We start from the raw sequence: 24,060 nt of genomic DNA, 5'->3' as shown, positions 1-24,060 counted from the left end.
CAATTTATTTAATTAAAAAAATATTTCTACAGGTAAAACAGTTGGACAAGGGGCACCCAGATTTGAACTAGGGACCTTTTGATCTGCCGTGAAATGCTCTACCCCTGAGCTATACCCCCATTTCTGAAATGTTTCCCTTTATGTATACAGTAATATGTACAAAGTGGAAGCAACATGCAATCACCATCAAAGCAATGCATGTTCAGCCACCAAACCCTCCTTATAAGTATAAGGGGTGCGAAGGATGTCCTTTATCTGCCTTGGTAAAATACAGTGAGGTTTCCATTGCAAGAATTCATACATTTCGTATCACATGTAGATCTTGGAACATGGAAAAAAAATCTTTTGTCAAATGCACAAATTCTGCAAAATGTAACTGCTTCTCTACTGCAGTTTGTTGATTTTGTGCTAAGAGCATAGTTAAACCCAATAGTTCATTGTTTTGTATATGAAATTATGATATATCCTATTGTTTCTTACAGTGCATTGGGTTGAAACACATTTTAACAGGATCTATTGAAGAGGGTATATGGTTATGAAACAGGGACTTCTTGAACTGCACTCCTATGCTCTACCACTGAGTTAAACCCTTGAATGCTGAAAACTGCCCTTTTTTAAAAAGGTGATAGTGTGGGTGACTGTATGGAACTTGTATAACTAATGACATCAGTGCACTTCTGGTCAGCTGTACAAATTAATACATTTCATTAAGGGCATATTATTGGTTTCCACCACAGTTTTATAACATTCATAGGAGCGTCCAATGGACTGTTTCAAACTGATAATATCACCAGTAGAACTTGGGTGAATGTAAAACACAGCTTGTATCATATGAAGAAATACTAAACAGTTTCATGGTATTTACCCTATGTTTTAGGAGATGATCAGGAGTATTTCAAATGTAGAAATGTGTTGCTCATTACATAAAATGCTAAGACTGTAAATGTTTACTTCAATTTATTTAAAAAAATATTTCTACAGGTAAGACAGTTGAACAAGGCGGCACCCAGATTTGAGCTAGGGACTTCCTTATCTGCAGTCAAATGCTCTACCACTGAGCTATACCACCAGTTCTGAAAAGTTCACCTTTATTAATTCAGTAATAGGTACAAAGTGCAAGCAGCATGCAATCACCATCAAAGCAATGCATTTTCAGCCACCAAACCCTCCTTATAAGTATATGGGGTGCAAAGGATGTCCTTTATCTGCCTTGGTAAAATACAGTGAGGTTTCCATTGCAAGAATTCATACATTTCGTATCACATGTAGATCTTGGAACATGGAAAAAAAATATTTTGTCAAATGCACAAATTCTGCAAAACGTAACTGTTTCTCTACTGCATTTTGTTGATTTTGTGCTAAGAGCATAGTTAAACCCAATTGTTCATTGTTTTGTATATGAAATGATGATATATCTTATTGTTTCTTACCGTGCATTGGGTTAAAAAATACATTTTAACAGGATCTATTGAAGAGGGTATATGGTTATGAAACAGGAACTTCTTGAAAATCACTCCTACGCTCTACCACTGACATAAACACTTGAATGCTGAAAACTGCCCTTTTTTAAAAAGGTGATAGAGTCGGTGACTGTATGGAACTTGTAGAACTAATGACATCAGTGCACTTCTGGTCAGCTGTACACATTAATACATTTAATTAAGGGCACATTATTGGTTTCCACCACAGTTTTATAACATTCATATGAGCTTCCAATGGACTATTTCAAACTAATCATATCACCAGTAGAACTTGGGTGAATGTAAAACACAGCATGTATCATATGAAGAAATCTTAAACAGTTTCATGGTGTTTACCCTATGTTTCAGGAGATGATCAGGGGTATTTCAAATGTAGAAATGTGTTGCTCATTACATAAAATGCTAAGATTGTAAATGTTTTCTTCAATTTATTTAATTAAAAAAATATTTCTACAGGTAAAACAGTTGAACAAGGTTGCAACCAGATTTGAACTAGGGACATCTTGATCTGCAGTCACATGCTCTACCACTTAGCTATACCCCAAGATCTGAAATGTTCACCTTTATTAATTCAGTAAAAAGTACAAAGTGCAAGCAACATGCAATCACCATCAAAGCAATGCATTTTCAGCCACCAAACCCTCCTTAAAAGTATATGGGGTGCGAAGGATGTCCTTCATCTGCCTTGGTAAAATATAGTGAGGTTTCCATTGCAAGAATTCATACATTTCGTATCACATGTAGATCTTGGAACATGGAAAAACAATCTTTTGTCAAATGCACAAATTCTGAAAAATGTAATTGCTTCTCTACTGCAGTTTGTTGATTTTGTGCTAAGAACAGAGTTAAACCCAATTGTTCATTGTTTTGTATATGAAATGATGATATATCCTATTGTTTCTTAAAGTGCATTGGGTTGAAAAACATTTTAACAGGATCTATTGAAGAGGGTATATGGTTATGAAACAGGGACTTCTTGAAAAGCACTCCTACGCCCTACCACTGACATAATCCCTTGAATGCTGAAAACTGCCCTTTTTTAAAAAGGTGATAGAGTGGGTGACTGTATGGAACTTGTAGAACTAATGACATCAGTGCACTTCTGGTGAGCTGTACAAATTAATACATTTCATTAAGGGCATATTATTGCTTTCCACCATAGTTTTATAACATTCATATGAGCTTCCAATGGACTATTTCAAACTGATAATATCACCAGTAGAACTTGGGTGAAAGTAAAACACAGCTTGTATCATACGAAGAAATCCTTAATAGTTTTATGGTGTTTACCCTATGTTTCAGGAGATGATCAGGAGTATTTCAAATGTAGAAATGTGTTGCTCATTACATAAAATTCTAAGATTGTAAATGTTTTCTTCAATTTATTTAATTAAAAAAATAGTTCTACAGGTAAAACAGTTGGAAAAGGGGGCACCCAGATTTGAACTAGGGACCTCTTGACCTGCAGTCAAATGCTCTACCATTGAGCTATACCCCCAGTTCTTAAACGTTCACCTTTATGAATTCAGTAATATGTACAAAGTGCAAGCAGCATGCCATCACCATCAAAGCAATGCATTTTCAGCCACCAAACCCTCCTTATAAGTATATGGGGTGCAAAGGATGTCCTTTATCTGCCTTGGTAAAATACAGTGAGGTTTCCATTGCAAGAATTCATACATTTTGTATCAGATGTAGATCTTGGAACATGGAAAAAAAACTTTTGACAAATGCACAAATTCTGCAAAACGTAACTGCTTCTCTACTGCAGTTTGTTGATGTTGTGCTAAGAGCATAGTTATACCCAATTGTTCATTGTTTTGTATAGGAAATGATGATATATCCTATTGTTTCTTACCGTGCATTGGGTTGAAAAACATTTTAACAGGATCTATTGAAGAGGGTATATGGTTATGAAACAGGGACTTCTTGAAAAGCACTCCTACGCCCTACCACTGACATAAACCCTTGAATGCTGAAAACTGCCCTTTTTTAAAAAGGTGATAGAGTGGGTGACTGTATGGAACTTGTAGAACTAATGACATGAGTGCACTTCTGGTCAGCTGCACAAATTAATACATTTCATTAAGGGCATATTATTGGTTTCCACCACAGTTTTATAACATTCATATGAGCTTCCAATGGACTATTTCAAACTAATCATATCACCAGTAGAGCTTGGGTGAATGTAAAACACAGCTTCTATCATATGAAGAAATCCTAAACAGCTTAATGGTGTTTACCCTATGTTTCAGGTGATGATCAGGAGTATTTCAAATGTAGAAATGTGTTGCTCATTACATAAAATGCTAAGATTGGAAATGTTTACTTCAATTTATTTAATTAAAAAAATATTTCTACAGGTAAAACAGTTGGACAAGGGGCACCCAGATTTGAACTAGGGACCTTTTGATCTGCCGTGAAATGCTCTACCCCTGAGCTATACCCCCATTTCTGAAATGTTTCCCTTTATGTATACAGTAATATGTACAAAGTGGAAGCAACATGCAATCACCATCAAAGCAATGCATGTTCAGCCACCAAACCCTCCTTATAAGTATAAGGGGTGCGAAGGATGTCCTTTATCTGCCTTGGTAAAATACAGTGAGGTTTCCATTGCAAGAATTCATACATTTCGTATCACATGTAGATCTTGGAACATGGAAAAAAAATATTTTGTCAAATGCACACATTCTGCAAAATGTAACTGCTTCTCTACTGCAGTTTGTTGATTTTGTGCTAAGAGCATAGTTAAACCCAATAGTTCATTGTTTTGTATATGAAATTATGATATATCCTATTGTTTCTTACAGTGCATTGGGTTGAAACACATTTTAACAGGATCTATTGAAGAGGGTATATGGTTATGAAACAGGGACTTCTTGAACTACGCTCCTACGCTCTACTACTGACATAAACCCTTCAATGTTGAAAACTGCCCTTTTTTAAAAAGGTGATAGAGTGGGTGACTCTATGGAACTTGTAGAACTAATGACATCAGTGCACTTCTGGTCAGCTGTACAAATTAATACATTTCATTAAGGGCATATTATTGCTTTCCACCACAGTTTTATAACATTCATATGAGCTTCCAATGGACTATTTCAAACTGATAATATCACCAGTAGAACTCGGGTGAATGTAAAACACAGCTTGATTCATATGAAGAAATCCTGAACAGTTTCATGGTGTTTACCCTATGTTTCAGGAGATGATCAGGAGTATTTCAAATGTAGAAATGTGTTGCTCATTACATAAAATGTTAAGATTGTAAATGTTTTCTTCAATTTATTTAATTAAAAAAATATTTCTACAGGTAAAACAATTGAACAAGGGGGCACCCAGATTTGAACTAGGGACCTCTTGATCTGCAGTCAAATGCTCTACCACTGAGCTATACCCCCCGTTCTGAAAAGTGGACCTTTATTAATTCAGTAATATGTACAAAGTGCAAGCAACATGCAATCACCATCAAAGCAATGCATTTTCAGCCACCAAACCCTCCTTATAAGTATATGGGGTGCGAAGGATGTCCTTTATCTGCCTTGGTAAAATACAGTGAGGTTTCCATTGCAAGAATTCATACATTTCATATCACATGTAGATCTTGGAACATGGAAAAAAAATCTTTTGTCAAATGCACAAATTCTGCAAAATGTAACTGCTTCTCTACTGCAGTTTGTTGATGTTGTGCTAAGAGCATAGTTAAACCCTATTGTTCATTGTTTTATATATGAAATGATGATATATCCTATTGTTTCTTAGAGTGAATTGGGTTGAAAAACATTTTAACAGGATCTATTGAAGAGGGTATATGGTTATGAAACAGGGACTTCTTGAAAAGCACTCCTACGCCCTACCACTGACATAAACCCTTGAATGCTGAAAACTGCCCTTTTTAAAAAAGGTGATAGAGTGGGTGACTGTATGGAACTTGTAGAACTAATGACATCAGTGCACTTCTGGTCAGCTGTAAAAATTAATACATTTCATTAAGGGCATATTATTGGTTTCCACCACAGTTTTATAACATTCATATGAGCTTCCAATGGACTATTTCAAACTGATAATATCACCACTAGAACTTGGGTGAAAGTAAAACACAGCTTGTATCATACAAAGAAATCCTTAATAGTTTTATGATGTTTACCCTATGTTACAGGAGATGATCAGGAGTATTTCAAATGTAGAAATGTGTTGCTCATTACATAAAATTCTAAGATTGTAAATGTTTTCTTCAATTTATTTAATTAAAAAAATATTTCTACAGGTAAAACAGTTGGAAAAGGGGGCACCCAGATTTGAACTAGGGACTGCTTGATCTGCAGTCAAATGCTCTACCACTGAGCTATACCCCCAGTTCTTAAACTTTCACCTTTATTTATTCAGTAATATGTACAAAGTGCAAGCAACATGCAATCACCATCAAAGCAATGCCTTTTCAGCCACCAAACCCTCCTTATAAGTATAAGGGGTACAAAAGATGTCCTTTATCTGCCTTGGTAAAATACAGTGAGGTTTCCATTGCAAGAATTCATACATTTCGTATCAGATGTAGATCTTGGAACATGGAAAAAAACTTTTGACAAATGCACAAATTCTGCAAAACGTAACTGCTTCTCTACTGCAGTTTGTTGATGTTGTGCTAAGAGCATAGTTATACCCAATTGTTCATTGTTTTGTATAGGAAATGATGATATATCCTATTGTTTCTTACAGTGCATTGAGTTGAAAAACATTTTAACAGGATCTATTGAAGAGGGTATATGGTTGTGAAACAGGGACTTCTTGAAAAGCACTCCTACGCTCTACCACTGACATAAACCCTTGAATGCTGAAAACTGCCCTTTTTTAAAAAGGTGATAGAGTGGGTGACTGTATGGAACTTGTAGAACTAATGACATGAGTGCACTTCTGGTCAGCTGCACAAATTAATACATTTCATTAAGGGCATATTATTGGTTTCCACCACAGTTTTATAACATTCATATGAGCTTCCAATGGACTATTTCAAACTAATAATATCACCAGTAGAGCTTGGGTGAATGTGAAACACAGCTTGTATCATATGAAGAAATCCTAAACAGCTTAATGGTGTTTACCCTATGTTTCAGGTGATGATCAGGAGTATTTCAAATGTAGAAATGTGTTGCTCATTACATACAATGCTAAGATTGTAAATGTTTACTTCAATTTATTTAATTAAAAAAAAAATTCTACAGGTAAAACAGTTGGACAAGGGGCACCCAGATTTGAACTAGGGACCTTTTTATCTGCCGTGAAATGCTCTACCCCTGAGCTATACCCCCATTTCTGAAATGTTTCCCTTTATTTATACAGTAATATGTACAAAGTGGAAGCAACATGCAATCACCATCAAAGCAATGCATGTTCAGACACCAAACCCTCCTTATAAGTATAAGGGGTGCGAAGGATGTCCTTTATCTGCCTTGGTAAAATACAGTGAGGTTTCCATTGCAAGAATTCAAACATTTCGTATCACATGTAGATCTTGGAACATGGAAAAAAAATCTTTTGTCAAATGCACAAATTCTGCAAAATGTAACTGCTTCTCTACTGCAGTTTGTTGATGTTGTGCTAAGAGCATAGTTAAACCCAATTGTTCATTGTTTTGTATATGAAATGATGATATGTCCTATTGTTTCTTACAGTGCATTGGGTTGAAACACATTTTAACAGGATCTATTGAAGAGGGTATATGGTTCTGAAATAGGGACTTCTTGAACTACACTCTTACGCTCTACCACTGACATAAACCCTTCAATGTTGAAAACTGCCCTTTATAAAAAGGTGATAGAGTGGGAGACTGTATGGAACTTGTAGAACTAATGACATCAGTGCAATTCTGGTCAGCTGTACAAATTAATATATTTCATTAAGGGCATATTATTGGTTTCCACCACAGTTTTATAACATTCATATGAGCTTCCAATGGACTATTTCAAACTAATCATATCACCAGTAGAACTTGGGTGAATGTAAAATACAGCTTGTATCAGTAGAAGAAATCCTAAACAGCTTAATGGTGTTTACCCTATGTTTCAGGAGATGATCAGGAGTATTTCAAATGTAGACATGTGTTGCTCATTACATAAAATGCTAAGATTGTAAATGTTTACTTCAATTTATTTAATTAAAAAAATATTTCTACAGGTAAAACAGTTGGACAAGGGGCACCCAGATTTGAACTAGGGACCTTTTTATCTGCCGTGAAATGCTCTACCCCTGAGCTATACCCCCATTTCTGAAATGTTTCCCTTTATTTATACAGTAATATGTACAAAGTGGAAGCAACATGCAATCACCATCAAAGCAATGCATGTTCAGACACCAAACCCTCCTTATAAGTATAAGGGGTGCGAAGGATGTCCTTTATCTGCCTTGGTAAAATACAGTGAGGTTTCCATTGCAAGAATTCAAACATTTCGTATCACATGTAGATCTTGGAACATGGAAAAAAAATCTTTTGTCAAATGCACAAATTCTGCAAAATGTAACTGCTTCTCTACTGCAGTTTGTTGATGCTGTGCTAAGAGCATAGTTAAACCCAATTGTTCATTGTTTTGTATATGAAATGATGATATATCCTATTGTTTCTTACAGTGCATTGGGTTGAAACACATTTTAACAGGATCTATTGAAGAGGGTATATGGTTATGAAACAGGGACTTCTTGAACTACACTCTTACGCTCTACCACTGACATAAACCCTTCAATGTTGAAAACTGCCCTTTATAAAAAGGTGATAGAGTGGGAGACTGTATGGAACTTGTAGAACTAATGACATCAGTGCACTTCTGGTCAGCTGTACAAATTAATACATTTCATTAAGGGCATATTATTGGTTTCCACCACAGTTTTATAACATTCATATGAGCTTCCAATGGACTATTTCAAACTGATCATATCACCAGTAGAACTTTGGTGAATTTAAAACACAGCTTGTATCATATGAAGAAATCCTAAACAGCTTAATGGTGTTTACCCTATGTTTCAGGAGATGATCAGGAGTATTTCAAATGTAGACATGTGTTGCTCATTACATAAAATGCTAAGATTGTAAATGTTTTCTTCAATTTATTTAATTAAAAAAATATTTCTACAGGTAAAACAGTTGAACAAGGTTGCACCCAGATTAGAACTAGGGACCTCTTGATCTGCAGTCACATGCTCTACCACTGAGCTATACCCCAAGTTCTGAAATGTTCACCTTTATTAAATCAGTAAAAAGTACAAAGTGCAAGCAACATGCAATCACCATCAAAGCAATGCATTTTCAGCCACCAAACCCTCCTTATAAGTATATGGGGTGCGAAGGATGTCCTTTATCTGCCTTGGTAAAATACAGTGAGGTTTCCATTGCAAGAATTCATACATTTCGTATCACATGTAGATCTTGGAACATGGAAAAAAAATCTTTTGTCAAATGCACACATTCTGCAAAATGTAACTGCTTCTCTACTGCAGTTTGTTGATTTTGTGCTAAGAGCATAGTTAAACCCAATTGTTCATTGTTTTGTATATGAAATGATGATATATCCTATTGTTTCTTACAGTGCATTGGGTTGAAAAACATTTTAACAGGATCTATTGAAGAGGGTATATGGTTATGAAACAGGGACTTCTTGAACTACACTCCTACGCTCTACCACTGAGTTAAACCCTTGAATGCTGAAAACTGCCCTTTTTTAAAAAGGTGATAGAGTGGGTGACTGTATGGAACTTGTAGAACTAATGACATCAGTGCACTTCTGGTCAGCTGTACAAATTAATACATTTCATTAAGGGCATATTATTGCTTTCCACCGCAGTTTTATAACATTCATATGAGCTTCCAATGGACTATTTCAAACTGATAATTTCACCAGTAGAACTTGGGTGAATTTAAAACACAGCTTGTATCATATGAAGAAATCCTAAACAGTTTCATGGTGTTTACTCTATGTTTCAGGAGATGATCAGGAGTATTTCAAATGTAGAAATGTGTTGCTCATTACATAAAATGCTAAGATTGCAAATGTTTTCTTCAATTTATTTAATTAAAAAGATATTTCTACAGGTACAACAGTTGAACAAGGTTGCACCCAGATTTGAACTAGGGACCTCTTGATCTGCAGTCAAATGCTTTACCACTGAGCTATAAACCCAGTTCTGAAAAGTTCACCTTTATTAAGTCAGTAATATTTACAAAGTGCAAGCAACATGCAATCACCATCAAAGCAATGCATTTTCAGCCACCAAACCCTCCTTATAAGTATATGGGGTGCAAAGGATGTCCTTTATCTGCCTTGGTAAAATACAGTGAGGTTTCCATTGCAAGAATTCATACATTTCGTAGCACATGTAGATCTTGGAACATGGAAAAAAATCTTTTGACAATGCATAAATTCTGCAAAATGTAACTGCTTCTCTACTGCAGTTTGTTGATTTTGTGCTAAGAGCATAGTTAAACTCAATTGTTCATTGTTTTGTATATGAAATGATGATATATCCTATTGTTTCTTACAGTGCATTGGGTTGAAAAACATTTTAACAGGATCTATTGAAGAGGGTATATGGTTATGAAACAGGGACTTCTTGAACTACACTCCTACGCTCTACCACTGACATAAACCCTTGAATGTTGAAAACTGCCATTTTTTTAAAAAGGTGATAGAGTGGTTGACTGTATGGAACTTTTAGAACTAATGACATCAGTGCACGTCCGGTCAGCTGTACAAATTAATACATTTCATTAAGGGCATATTATTGGTTTCCACCACAGTTTTATTACATTCATATGAGCTTCCAATGGACTATTTCAAACTGATCATATCACCAGTAGAACTTGGGTGAATGTAAAAGACAGCTTGTATCAGTAGAATTAATCCTAAACAGCTTAATGGTGTTTACCCTATGTTTCAAGAGATGATCAGGAGTATTTCAAATGTAGAAATTTGTTGCTCATTACATAAAATGCTAAGATTGTAAATGTTTTCTTCAATTTATTTAATTAAAAAAATATGTCTACAGGTAAAAGAGTTGAACAAGGTTGCACCCAGATTTGAACTAGGGATCTCTTGATCTGCAGTCACATGCTCTACCACTGAGCTATACCCCAAGTTCTGAAATGTTCACCTTTATTAATTCAGTAAAAAGTACAAAGTGCAAGCAACATGCAATCACCATCAAAGAAATGCATTTTCAGCCACCAAACCCTCCTTATAAGTATATGGGGTGCAAAGGATGTCCTTTATCTGCCTTGGTAAAATACAGTGAGGTTTCCATTGCAAGAATTCATACATTTCGTAGCACATGTAGATCTTGGAACATGGAAAAAAATCTTTTGACAATGCATAAATTCTGCAAAATGTAACTGCTTCTCTACTGCAGTTTGTTGATTTTGTGCTAAGAGCATAGTTAAACTCAATTGTTCATTGTTTTGTATATGAAATGATGATATATCCTATTGTTTCTTACAGTGCATTGGGTTGAAAAACATTTTAACAGGATCTATTGAAGAGGGTATATGGTTATGAAACAGGGACTTCTTGAACTACACTCCTACGCTCTACCACTGACATAAACCCTTGAATGTTGAAAACTGCCATTTTTTTAAAAAGGTGATAGAGTGGGTGACTGTATGGAACTTGTAGAACTAATGACATCAGTGCACGTCCGGTCAGCTGTACAAATTAATACATTTCATTAAGGGCATATTATTGGTTTCCACCACAGTTTTATAACATTCATATGAGCTTCCAATGGACTATTTCAAACTGATCATATCACCAGTAGAACTTGGGTGAATGTAAAAGACAGCTTGTATCAGTAGAATTAATCCTAAACAGCTTAATGGTGTTTACCCTATGTTTCAAGAGATGATCAGGAGTATTTCAAATGTAGAAATTTGTTGCTCATTACATAAAATGCTAAGATTGTAAATGTTTTCTTCAATTTATTTAATTAAAAAAATATTTCTACAGGTAAAAGAGTTGAACAAGGTTGCACCCAGATTTGAACTAGGGATCTCTTGATCTGCAGTCACATGCTCTACCACTGAGCTATACCCCAAGTTCTGAAATGTTTACCTTTATTAATTCAGTAAAAAGTACAAAGTGCAAGCAACATGCAATCACCATCAAAGCAATGCATTTTCAGCCACCAAACCCTCCTTATAAGTATATGGGGTGCGAAGGATGTCCTTTATCTGCCTTGGTAAAATACAGTGAGGTTTCCATTGCAAGAATTCATACATTTCGTATCACATGTAGATCTTGAAACATGGAAAAAAAATCTTTTGTCAAATGCACAAATTCTGCAAAATGTAACTGCTTCTCTACTGCAGTTTATTGATTTTGTGCTAAGAGCAGAGTTAAACCCAATTGTTCATTGTTTTGTATATGAAATGATGATATATCCTATTGTTTCTTAAAGTGCATTGGGTTGAAAAACATTTTAACAGGATCTATTGAAGAGGGTATATGGTTATGAAACAGGGACTTCTTGAACTACACTCCTACGCTCTACTACTGACATAAACCCTTCAATGTTGAAAACTGCCCTTTTTTAAAAAGGTGATAGAGTGGGTGACTCTATGGAACTTGTAGAACTAATGACATCAGTGCACTTCTGGTCAGCTGTACAAATTAATACATTTCATTAAGGGCATATTATTGCTTTCCACCACAGTTTTATAACATTCATATGAGCTTCCAATGGACTATTTCAAACTGATAATATCACCAGTAGAACTTGGGTGAATGTAAAACGCAGCTTGATTCATTTGAAGAAATCCTAAACAGTTTCATGGTGTTTACCCTATGTTTCAGGAGATGATCAGGAGTATTTCAAATGTAGAAATGTGTTGCTCATTACATAAAATGCTAAGATTGTAAATGTTTTCTTCAATTTATTTAATCGATAAATATTTCTACAGGTAAAACAGTTGGACAAGGGGGCACCCCGATTTGAACTAGGGACCTCTTTATCTGCAGTGAAATGCTCTACCCTGAGCTATAACCCCATTTCTGAAATGTTCACCTTTATTTATTCAGTAATATGTACAAAGTGGAAGCAACATGCAATCACCATCTAAGCAATTCATTTTCAGCCACCAAACCTTCATTATATGTATACGGGGTACAAAAGATGTCCTTTATCTGCCTTGGTAAAATACAGTGAGGTTTCCATTGCAAGAATTCATACATTTCGTATCACATGTAGATCTTGGAACATGGAAAAAAAAACGTTTGTCAAATGCACAAATTCTGCAAAAAGTAACTGCTTCTCTACTGCAGTTTGTGTATTTTGTGCTAAGAGCATAGTTAAACCCAATTGTTCATTGTTTTTTATATGAAATGATGATATATCCTATTGTTTCTTACAATGCAGTGGGTTGAAAAAAACATTTTAACAGGATCTATTGATGAGGGTATATGGTTATGAAACAGGAACTTCTTGAACTGTACTCCTACGCTCTACCACTGAGTTAAACCCTTGAATGCTGAAAACTGCCCTTTTTTAAAAAGGTGATAGAGTGGGTGACTCTATGGAACTTGTAGAACTAATGACATCAGTGCACTTCTGGTCAGCTGTACAAATTAATACATTTCATTAAGGGCATATTATTGGTTTCCACTACAGTTTTATAACATTCATATGAGCTTCCAATGGACTATTTCAAACTGATAATATCACCAGTAGAACTTGGGTGAATGTAAAACACAGCTTGTATCATATGAAGTAATCCTAAACAGCTTAATGATGTTTATTCTATGTTTCAGGTGATGATCAGGAGTATTTCAAATGTAGAAATGTGTTGCTCATTACATCAAATGCTAAGATTGTAAATGTTTTTTTCTATTGGATAAAACAGTTGAACAAGGGGGCACCCAGATTTGAACTAGGGACCTCTTGATCTGCAGTCAAATGCTCTACCACTGAGCTGTACTCCCAGTTCTGAAAAGTTCACCTTTATTAATTCAGTAATATGTACAAAGTGCAAGCAACATGCAATCACCATCAAAGCAATGCATTTTCAGCCACCAAACCCTCCTTATAAGTATATGGGGTGCAAAGGATGTCCTTTATCTGCCTTGGTAAAATACAGTGAGGTTTCCATTGCAAGAATTCATACATTCGTATCACATGTAGATCTTGGAACATGGAAAAAAAATCTTTTGTCAAATGCACAAATTCTGCAAAATGTAACTGCTTCTCTACTGCAGTTTGTTGATTTTGTGCTAAGCGCATAGTTAAACCCAATTGTTCATTGTTTTGTATATGAAATGATGATATATCCTATCGTTTCTTACAGTGCATTGGGTTGAAAAACATTTTAACAGGATCTATTGAAGAGGGTATATGGTTATGAAACAGGGACTTCTTGAAAAGCACTCCTACGCTCTACCACTGACATAAACCCTAGAATGCTGAAAACTGCCCTTTTTTAAAAAGGTGATAGAGTGGGTGACTGTATGGAACTTGTAGAACTAATGACATCAGTGCACTTCTGGTCAGCTGTACAAATTAATACATTTCATTAAGGGCATATTATTGGTTTCCACCACCGTTTTATAACATTCATATGAGCTTCCAATGGACTATTTCAAACTAATCATATCACCAATAGAACTTGGGTGAATGTAAAACACAGCTTGTATCATATGAAGAAATCCTAAACAGCTTAATGGTGTTTACCCAAGTTTCAGGTGATGATCAGGAGTATTTCAAATGTAGAAATGTGTTGCTCAATACATCAAATGCTAAGATTGTAAATGTTTTTTTCTACAGGTAAAACAGTAGGACAAGGGGGCATCCAGATTCGAACTAGGGACCTTTTGATCTACAGTGAAATGCTCCACCCCTGAGCTATACCCCCATTTCTGAAATGATCACCTTTATTTATTCAGTAATATGTACAAAGTGGAAGCAACATGCAATCACCATCAAAGCAATGCATGTTCAGCCACCAAACCCTCCTTATAAGTATCAGGGGTGCGAAGGATGTCCTTTATCTGCCTTGGTAAAATACAGTGAGGTTTCCATTGCAAGAATTCATACATTTCGTATCATATGTAGATCTTGGAACATGGAAAAAAAATCTTTTGTCAAATGCACAGATTCTGCAAAATGTAACTGCTTCTCTACTGCAGTTTGTTGATCTTGTGCTAAGAGCATAGTTAAACCCAATTGTTCATTGTTTTGTATATGCAATGATGATATATCCTATTGTTTCTTACTGTACATTGGGTTGAAAAACATTTTAACAGTATCTATTGAAGAGGGTATATGGTTATGAAACAGGGACTTCTTGAACTACACTCCTACGCTCTACCACTGACATAAACCCTTCAATGTTGAAAACTGCCCTTTTTTAAAAAGGTGATAGAGTGGGTGACTCTATGGAACATGTAGAACTAATGACATCAGTGCACTTCTGGTCAGCTGTACAAATTAATACATTTCATTAAGGGCACATTATTGGTTTCCACCACAGTTTTCATATGAGCTTCCAATGGACCATTTCAAACTGATCATATCACCAGTAGAACTTGGGTGAATGTAAAACACAGCGTGTATCATATGAAGAAATCCTAAACAGCTTAATGGTGTTTACCCTATGTTTCAGGTGATGATCAGGAGATTTTCAAATGTAGAAAAGTGTTGCTCATTACATAAAATGCTAAGATTGTAAATGTTTACTTCAATTTATTTAATTGATAAATATTTCTACAGGTAAAACAGTTGGACAAGGGGGCACCCAGATTTGAAGTAGGGACCTATTGATCTGCAGTGAAATGCTCTACCCCTGAGCTATAACCCCATTTCTGAAATGTTCCCCTTTATTTATTCAGTAATATGTACAAAGTGGAAGCAACATGCAATCACCATCAAAGCAATTCATTTTCAGCCACCAAACCTTCATTATAAGTATATGGGGTACAAAAGATGTCCTTTATCTGCCTTGGTAAAATACAGTGATGTTTCCATTGCATTAATTCATACATTTCGTATCACATGTAGATCTTGGAACATGGAAAAAAAATGTTTGTCAAATGCACACATTCTGCAAAACGTAACTGTTTCTCTACTGCATTTTGTTGATCTTGTGCTAAGAGCATAGTTAAACCCAATTGTTCATTGTTTTGTATATGAAATGATGATATATCTTATTGTTTCTTACAGTGCATTGGGTTGAAAAACATTTTAACAGGATCTATTGAAGAGGGTATATGGTTATGAAACAGGGACTTCTTGAACTACACTCCTACGCTCTACCACTGACATAAACCCTTCAATGTTGAAAACTGCCCTTTTTTAAAAAGGTGATAGAGTGGGTGACTGTATGGAACTTGTAGAACTAATGACATCAGTGCACTTCTGGTCATCTGTACAAATTAATACATTTCATTAAGAGCATTTTATTGGTTTCCACCACAGTTTTATAACATTCATATGAGCTTCCAATGGACTATTTCAAACTGATAATATCACCAGTAGAACTTGGGTGAATGTAAAACACAGCTTGTATCATATGAGGAAATCCTAAACAGTTTCATGGTGTTTACCCTATGTTTAAGGAGATGATCAGGAGTATTTCAAATGTAGAAATGTGTTGCTCATTACATAAAATGCTAAGATTGTAAATGTTTTTTTCTACAGGTAAAACAGTTGAACAAGGGGGCACCCAGATTTGAACCAGGGACCTCTTGATCTGCAGTCAAATGCTCTACCACTGAGCTATACTCCCAGTTCTGAAAATTTCCCCTTATTAATTCAGTAATATGTACAAAGTGCAAGCAACATGCAATCACCATCAAAGCAATGCATTTTCAGCCACCAAACCCTCCTTATAAGTATATGGGGTGCGAAGGATGTCCTTTATCTACCTTGGTAAAATACAGTGAGGTTTCCATTGCAAGAATTCATACATTTCGTATCACATGTAGATCTTGGAAATTGGAAAAAAAACCTTTTGTCAAATGCACAAATTCTGCAAAATGTAACTGCTTCTCTACTGCAGTTTGTTGATTTTGTGCTAAGCGCATAGTTAAACCCAATTGTTCATTTTTTTGTATATGAAATGATGATATATCCTATTGTTTCTTACAGTGCATTGGGTTGAAAAACATTTTAACAGGATCTATTGAAGAGGGTATATGGTTATGAAACAGGGACTTCTTGAAAAGCACTCCCACGCTCTACCACTGACATAAACCCTTGAATGCTGAAAACTGCCCTTTTCTAAAAAGTTGATAGAGTGGGTGACTGTATGGAACTTGTAGAACTAATGACATCAGTGCACTTCTGGTCAGCTGTACAAATTAATACATTTCATTAAGGGCATATTATTGGTTTCCACCACAGTTTTATAACATTCATATGAGCTTCCAATGGACTATTTGAAACTAATCATATCACCAGTAGAACTTGGGTGAATGTAAAACACAGCTTGTATCATATGAAGAAATCCTAAACAGCGTAATGGTGTTTACCCTATGTTTCAGGTGATGATCAGGAGTATTTCAAATGTAGAAATGTGTTGCTCATTACATCAAATGCTAAGATTGTAAATGTTTTTTTCTACAGGTAAAACAGTTGGACAAGGGGGCACCCAGATTTGAACTAGGGACCTCTTGATCTGCAGTGAAATGCTCTATCCCTGAGCTATAACCCCATTTCTGAAATGTTCACCTTTACTTATTCAGTAATATGTACAAAGTGGAAGCAACATGCAATCACCTCAAAGCAATGCATTTTCAGCCACCAAACCCTCCTTATAAGTATAAGGGGTACAAAAGATGTCCTTTATCTGCCTTGGTAAAATACAGTGAGGTTTCCATTGCAAGAATTCATACATTTCGTATCACATGTAGATCTTGGAACATGGAAAAAAAAACTTTCGTCAAATGCACAAATTCTGCAAAACGTAACTGCTTCTCTACTGCAGTTTGTTGATTTTGTGCTAAGAGCATAGTTAAACCCAATTGTTCATTGTTTTTTATTTAAATGATGATATATCCTTTTGTTTCTTACAGTACATTGGGTTGAAAAAGATTTTAACAGGATCTATTGACGAGGGTGTATGGTTATGAAACAGGGATTTCTTGAACTGTACTCCTACGCTCTACCACTGAGTTAAACCCTTGAATGCTGAAAACTGCCCTTTTTTTAAAATGGTGATAGAGTGGGTGACTGTATGGAACTTGCAAAACTAATGACATCAGTGCACTTCTGGTCAGCTGTACAAATTAATACATTTCATTAAGGGCATATTATTGGTTTCCACCACAGTTTTATAACATTCATATGAGCTTCCAATGGACTATTTCAAACTGAAAATATCACCAGTAGAACTTGGGTGAATGTAAAACACAGCTTGTATCATATGAGGAAATCCTAAACAGTTTCATAGTGTTTACCCTATGTGTAAGGAGATGATCAGGAGTATTTCAAATGTAGAAATGTGTTGCTCATTACATAAAATGCTAAGATTGTAAATGTTTTTTTCTACAGGTAAAACAGATGAACAAGGGGGCACCCAGACTTGAACTAGAGACCTCTTGATCTGCAGTCAAATGCTCTACCACTGAGCTATACCCCCAATTCTGAAAAGTTTACCTTTATTAATTCAGTAATATGTACTAAGTGCAAGCAACATGCAATCACCATCAAAGTAATGCAATTTCAGCCACCAAACCCTCCTTATAAGTATATGGGGTGCAAAGGATGTACTTTATCTGCCTTGGTAAAATACAGTGAGGTTTCCATTGCAAGAATTCATACATTTCGTATCACATGTAGATCTTGGAACATGGAAAAAAATCTTTTGTCAAATGCACACATTCTGCAAAATGTAACTGCTTCTCTACTGCAGTTTGTTGATTTTGTGCTAAGAGCATAGTTAAACCCAATTGTTCATTGTTTTGTATATGAAATTATGATATATCCTATTGTTTCTTACAGTGCATTGGGTTGAAAAACATTTTAACAGGATCTATTGAAGAGGGTATATGGTTATGAAACAGGACTTCTTGAACTAAACTCCTACGCTCTACCACTGACATAAACCCTTGAATGTTGAAAACTGCCATTTTTTAAAAAGGTGATAGAGTGGGTGACTGTATGGAACTTGTAGAACTAATGACATCAGTGCACTTCTGGTCAGCTGTACAAATTAATACATTTCTTTAAGGGCATATTATTGGTTTCCACCACAGTTTTATAACATTCATATGAGCTTCCAATGGACTATTTCAAACTGATAATATCACCAGTAGAACTTGGGTGAATGTAAAACACAGCTTGTATCATATGAAGAAATCCTAAACAGTTTCATGGTGTTTACCCTAAATTTCAGGAGATGATCAGGAGTATTTCAAATGTAAAAATGTGTTGCTCATTACATCAAATGCTAAGATTGTAAATGTTTTTTTCTACAGGTAAACACTTGAACAAGGGGGCACCCAGATTTGAACTAGGGACTTCTTGATCTGCAGTCAAATGCTCTACCACTGAGCTATACGCCCTGTTCTGAAAAATTCACCTTTATTAATTCAGTAATATGTACAAAGTGCAAGCAACATGCAATCAACATAAAAGCAATGCATTTTCAGCCCCAAACCCTCCTTATATGTATATGGGGTGGGGCGGATGTCCTTTATCTGCCTTGGTAAAATACAGTGAGGTTTCCATTGCAAGAATTCATACATTTCGTATCACATGTAGATCTTGGAACATGGAAAGGAAATCTTTTGTCAAATGCACAAATTCTGCAAAATGTAACTGCTTCTCTACTGCAGTTTGTTGATTTTGTGCTAAGAGCATAGTTAAACCCAATTGTTCATTGTTTTGTATATGAAATGATGATATATCCTATTGTTTCTTACAGTGCATTGGGTTGAAAAACATTTTAACAGGATCTATTGAAGAGGGTATATGGTTATGAAACAGGGACTTCTTGAACTACACTCCTACGCTCTACCACTGACATAAACCCTTGAATGTTGAAAACTGCCCTTTTTTAAAAAGGTGATAGAGTGGGTGACTGTATGGAACTTGTAGAACTAATGACATCAGTGCACTTCTGGTCATCTGTACAAATTAATACATTTCATTAAGGGCATTTTATTGGTTTCCACCACAGTTTTATAACATTCATATGAGCTTCCAATGGACCATTTCAAACTGATAATATCACCAGTAGAACTTGGGTGAATGTAAAACACAGCTTGTATCATATGAAGAAATCCTAAACAGCGTAATGGTGTTTACCCTATGTTTCAGGTGATGATCAGGAGTATTTCAAATGTAGAAATGTGTTGCTCATTACATCAAATGATAAGATTGTAAATGTTTTTTTCTAGAGGTAAAATAGTTGGACAAGGGGGCACCCAGATTTGAACTAGGGACCTTTTGATCTGCAGTGAAATGCTCTACCCCTGAGCTATACCCACATTTCTGAAATGTTCACCTTTATTTATTCAGTATTATGTACAAAGTGGAAGCAACATGCAATCACCATCAAAGCAATGCATTTTCAGCCACCAAACCCTCCTTATAAGTATAAGGGGTACAAAAGATGTCCTTTATCTGCCTTGGTAAAATACAGTGAGGTTTCCATTGCAAGAATTCATACATTTCGTATCACATGTAGATCTTGGAACATGGAAAAAAAACTTGTGTCAAATGCACACATTCTGCAAAATGTAACTGTTTCTCTACTGCAGTTTGGTGATTTTGTGCTAAGAGCATAGTTAAACCCAATTGTTCATTGTTTTGTATATGAAATGATGATATATCCTAGTGTTTCTTACAGTGCATTGGGTTGAAAAACATGTTAACAGGATCTATTGAAGAGGGTATATGGTTATGAAACAGGGACTTCTTGAACTACACTCCTACGCTCTACCACTGACATAATCCCTTCAATGTTGAAAACTGCCCTTTTTTAAAAAGGTGATAGACTGGGTGACTCTACGGAACTTGTAGAACTAATGACATCAGAGCACTACTGGTCAGCAGTACAAATTAATACATTTCATTAAGGGCATATTATTGGTTTCCACCACAGTTTTATAACATTCATATGAGCTTCCAATGGAATAGTTCAAACTGATCATATCACCAGTAGAACTTGGGTGAATGTAAAGCACAGCTTGTATCATATGAAGAAATCCTAAACATCTTAATGGTGTTTACCCTATGTTTCAGGAGATGATCAGGAGTATTTCAAATGTAGAAATGTGTTGCTCATTACATAAAATGCTAAGATTGTAAATGTTTTCTTCAATTTATTTAATTAAAAAAATATTTCTACAGGTAAAACTGTTGAACAAGGGGACACCCAGATTTGAACTAGGGACCTCCTGATCTGCAGTCAAATGCTCTACCACTGAGCTATACCCCCATTTCTGAAATGTTCACCTTCATTTATTCAGTAATATGTACAAAGTGGAAGCAACATGCAATCACCATCAAAGCAATGCATTTTCAGCCACCAAACCCTCCTTATAAGTATAAGGGGTACAAAAGATGTCCTTTATCTGCCTTGGTAAAATACAGTGAGGTTTCCATTGCAAGAATTCATACATTTCGTATCACATGTAGATCTTGGAACATGGAAAAAAAATCTTTTGTCAAATGCACAAATTCTGCAAAATGTAACTGCTTCTCTACTCCAGTTTGTTGATGTTGTGCTAAGAGCATAGTTAAACCAAATTGTTCATTGTTTTGTATATGAAATGATGATATATCCTATTGTTTCTTACAGTGCATTGGGTTGAAAAACATTATAACAGGATCTATTGAAGAGGGTATATGGTTATAAAACAGGGACTTCTTGAACTACACTCCTACGCTCTACCACTGACATAAACCCTTCAATGTTGAAAACTGCCCTTTTTTAAAAAGGTGATAGAGTGGGTGACTGTATGGAACTTGTAGAACTAATGACATCAGTGCACTTTTGGTCATCTGTACAAATTAATACATTTCATTAAGGGCATATTATTGGTTTCCACCACAGTTTTATAACATTCATATGAGCTTCCAATGGACTATTTCAAACTGAAAATATCACCAGTAGAACTTGGGTGAATGTAAAACACAGCTTGTATATGTATATGGGGTGCGAAGGATGTCCTTTATCTGCCTTGGTACAATACAGTGAGGTTTCCATTGCAAGAATTCATACATTTCGTATCACATGTAGATCTTGGAACACGGAAAAAAAATCTTTTGTCAAATGCACAAATTCTGCAAAATGTAACTGCTTCTCTACTGCAGTTTGTTGATGTTGTGCTAAGAGCATAGTTAAACCCAATTGTTCATTGTTTTGTATGTGAAATGATGATATATCCTATTGTTTCTTGCAGTGCATTGGGTTGAAAAACATTTTAACAGGATCTATTGAAGAGAGTATATGGTTATGAAACAGGGATTTCTTGAACTACACTCCTACTCTCTACCACTGACATAAACCCTTCAATGTTGAAAACTGCCCTTTTTTAAAAAGGTGATAGAGTGGGTGACTTTATGGAACTTGTAGAACTAATGACATCAGTGCACTTCTGGTCATCTGTACAAATTAATACATTTCATTAAGGGCATATTATTGGTTTCCACCACAGTTTTATAACATTCATATGAGCTTCCAATGGACTGTTTTAAACTGGTCATATCACCAGTAGAACTTGGGTGAATGTAAAACACAGCTTGTATCATATGAAGAAATCCTAAACAGCTTAATGGTGTTTACCCTATGTTTCAGGTGATGATCAGGAGTATTTCAAATGTAGAAATGTGTTGCTCATTACATAAAATGCTAAGATTGTAAATGTTTACTTCAATGTATTTAATTAAAAAAATATTTCTACAGGTAAAACAGTTGGACAAGGGGCACCCATATTTGAACTAGGGACCTTTTGATCTGCAGTGAAATGCTCTACCCCTGAGCTATACCCCCATTTTTGAAATGTTCACTTTTATTTATTCAGTAATATGTACAAAGTGGAAGCAACATGCAATCACCATCAATGCAATGCATTTTCAGCCACCAAACCTTCCTTATAAGTATATGGGGTGCGAAGGATGTCCTTTATCTGCCTTGGTAAAATACAGTGAGGTTTCCATTGCAAGAATTCATACATTTCGTATCACATGTAGATCTTGGAACATGGAAAAAAAATCTTTTGTCAAATGCACAAATTCTGCAAAATGTAACTGCTTCTCTACTGCAGTTTGTTGATTTTGTGCTAAGAGCATAGTTAAACCCAATTGTTCATTGTTTTGTATATGAAATGATGATATATCCTATTGTTTCTTACAGTGCATTGGGTTGAAAAACATTTTAACACGATCTATTGAAGGGGGTATATGGTTATGAAACAGGAACTTCTTGAAATTTGAAAAGCACTCCCACGCTCTACCACTGACATAAACCCTTGAATGCTGAAAACTGCCCTTTTTTAAAAAGGTGATAGAGTGGGTGACTGTATGGAACTTGTAGAACTAATGACATCAGTGCACTTCTGGTCAGCTGTACAAATTAATACATTTCATTAAGGGCATATTATTGGTTTCCACCACAGTTTTATAACATTCATATGAGCTTCCAATGGACTATTTCAAACTGATAATATCACCAGTAGAACTTGGGTGAATGTAAAACACAGCTTGTATCATATGAAGAAATCCTAAACAGTTTCATTGTGTTTACTCTATGTTTCAGGAGATGATCAGGAGTATTTCAAATGTAGAAATATGTTGCTCATTACATAAAATGCTAAGATTGTAAATGTTTTCAATTTATTTAATTAAAAAATATTTCTACAGGTAAAACAGTTGAACAAGGGGGGACCCATATTTGAACTAGGGACCTCTTGATCTGCAGTCAAATGCTCTACCACTGAGCTATAACCCCATTTCTGAAATGTTCACCTTTATTTATTCAGTAATATGTATAAAGTGGAAGCAACATACAATCACCATCAAAGCAATGCATTTTCAGCCACCAAACCCTCCTTATAAGTATAAGGGATACAAAAGATGTCCTTTATCTGCCTTGGTAAAATACAGTGAGGTTTCCATTGCAAGAATTCATACATTTCGTATCACATGTAGATCTTGGAACATGGAAAAAAAACTTTTGTCAAATGCACAAATTCTGCAAAACGTAACTGCTTCTCTACTGCAGTTTGTTGATTTTGTGCTAAGAGTATAGTTAAACCCAATTGTTCATTGTTTTGTATATGAAATGATGATATATCTTATTGTTTCTTACAGTGCATTGGGTTGAAAAACATTTTAACATGATCTATTGACGAGGGTATATGGTTATGAAACAGGGACTTCTTGAACTGCACTCCTATGCTCTACCACTCAGTTAAACCCTTGAATGCTGAAAACTGCCCTTTTTTAAAAAGGTGATAGAGTGGGTGACTGTATGGAACTTGTAGAACTAATGACATCAGTGCACTTCTGGTCAGCTGTACAAATTAATACATTTAATTAAGGGCATATTATTGGTTTCCACAACAGTTTTATAACATTCATATGAGCTTCCAATGGACTA

The 24,060-nt window shown here is 35.4% G+C and overlaps 5 non-coding genes across 5 annotated transcripts; all 5 read right to left on the bottom strand.

The window, feature by feature from the left end:
• Positions 1-4,813: 4,813 nt before the first annotated feature.
• Positions 4,814-4,885, bottom strand: TRNAC-GCA (transfer RNA cysteine (anticodon GCA)). The gene has a single exon. It is a non-coding gene; the product is annotated as a tRNA-Cys (tRNA).
• Positions 4,886-5,767: 882 nt separating this feature from the next.
• Positions 5,768-5,839, bottom strand: TRNAC-GCA (transfer RNA cysteine (anticodon GCA)). The gene has a single exon. It is a non-coding gene; the product is annotated as a tRNA-Cys (tRNA).
• A 10,325-nt stretch (positions 5,840-16,164) lies between these two features.
• Positions 16,165-16,236, bottom strand: TRNAC-GCA (transfer RNA cysteine (anticodon GCA)). The gene has a single exon. It is a non-coding gene; the product is annotated as a tRNA-Cys (tRNA).
• Positions 16,237-18,018: 1,782 nt separating this feature from the next.
• Positions 18,019-18,090, bottom strand: TRNAC-GCA (transfer RNA cysteine (anticodon GCA)). The gene has a single exon. It is a non-coding gene; the product is annotated as a tRNA-Cys (tRNA).
• A 2,733-nt stretch (positions 18,091-20,823) lies between these two features.
• TRNAC-GCA (transfer RNA cysteine (anticodon GCA)) lies at positions 20,824-20,895 on the bottom strand. Its single transcript has one exon. It is a non-coding gene; the product is annotated as a tRNA-Cys (tRNA).
• Positions 20,896-24,060: the final 3,165 nt, after the last annotated feature.

The sequence above is a fragment of the Ambystoma mexicanum genome, unplaced genomic scaffold (genome assembly GCF_040938575.1).
Source record: "Ambystoma mexicanum isolate Mex_15411 unplaced genomic scaffold, UKY_AmexF1_1 Mex_scaf66, whole genome shotgun sequence".
Lineage (NCBI taxonomy): Eukaryota > Metazoa > Chordata > Amphibia > Caudata > Ambystomatidae > Ambystoma > Ambystoma mexicanum.
This window is presented reverse-complemented; position numbering and strand designations above follow the sequence as displayed.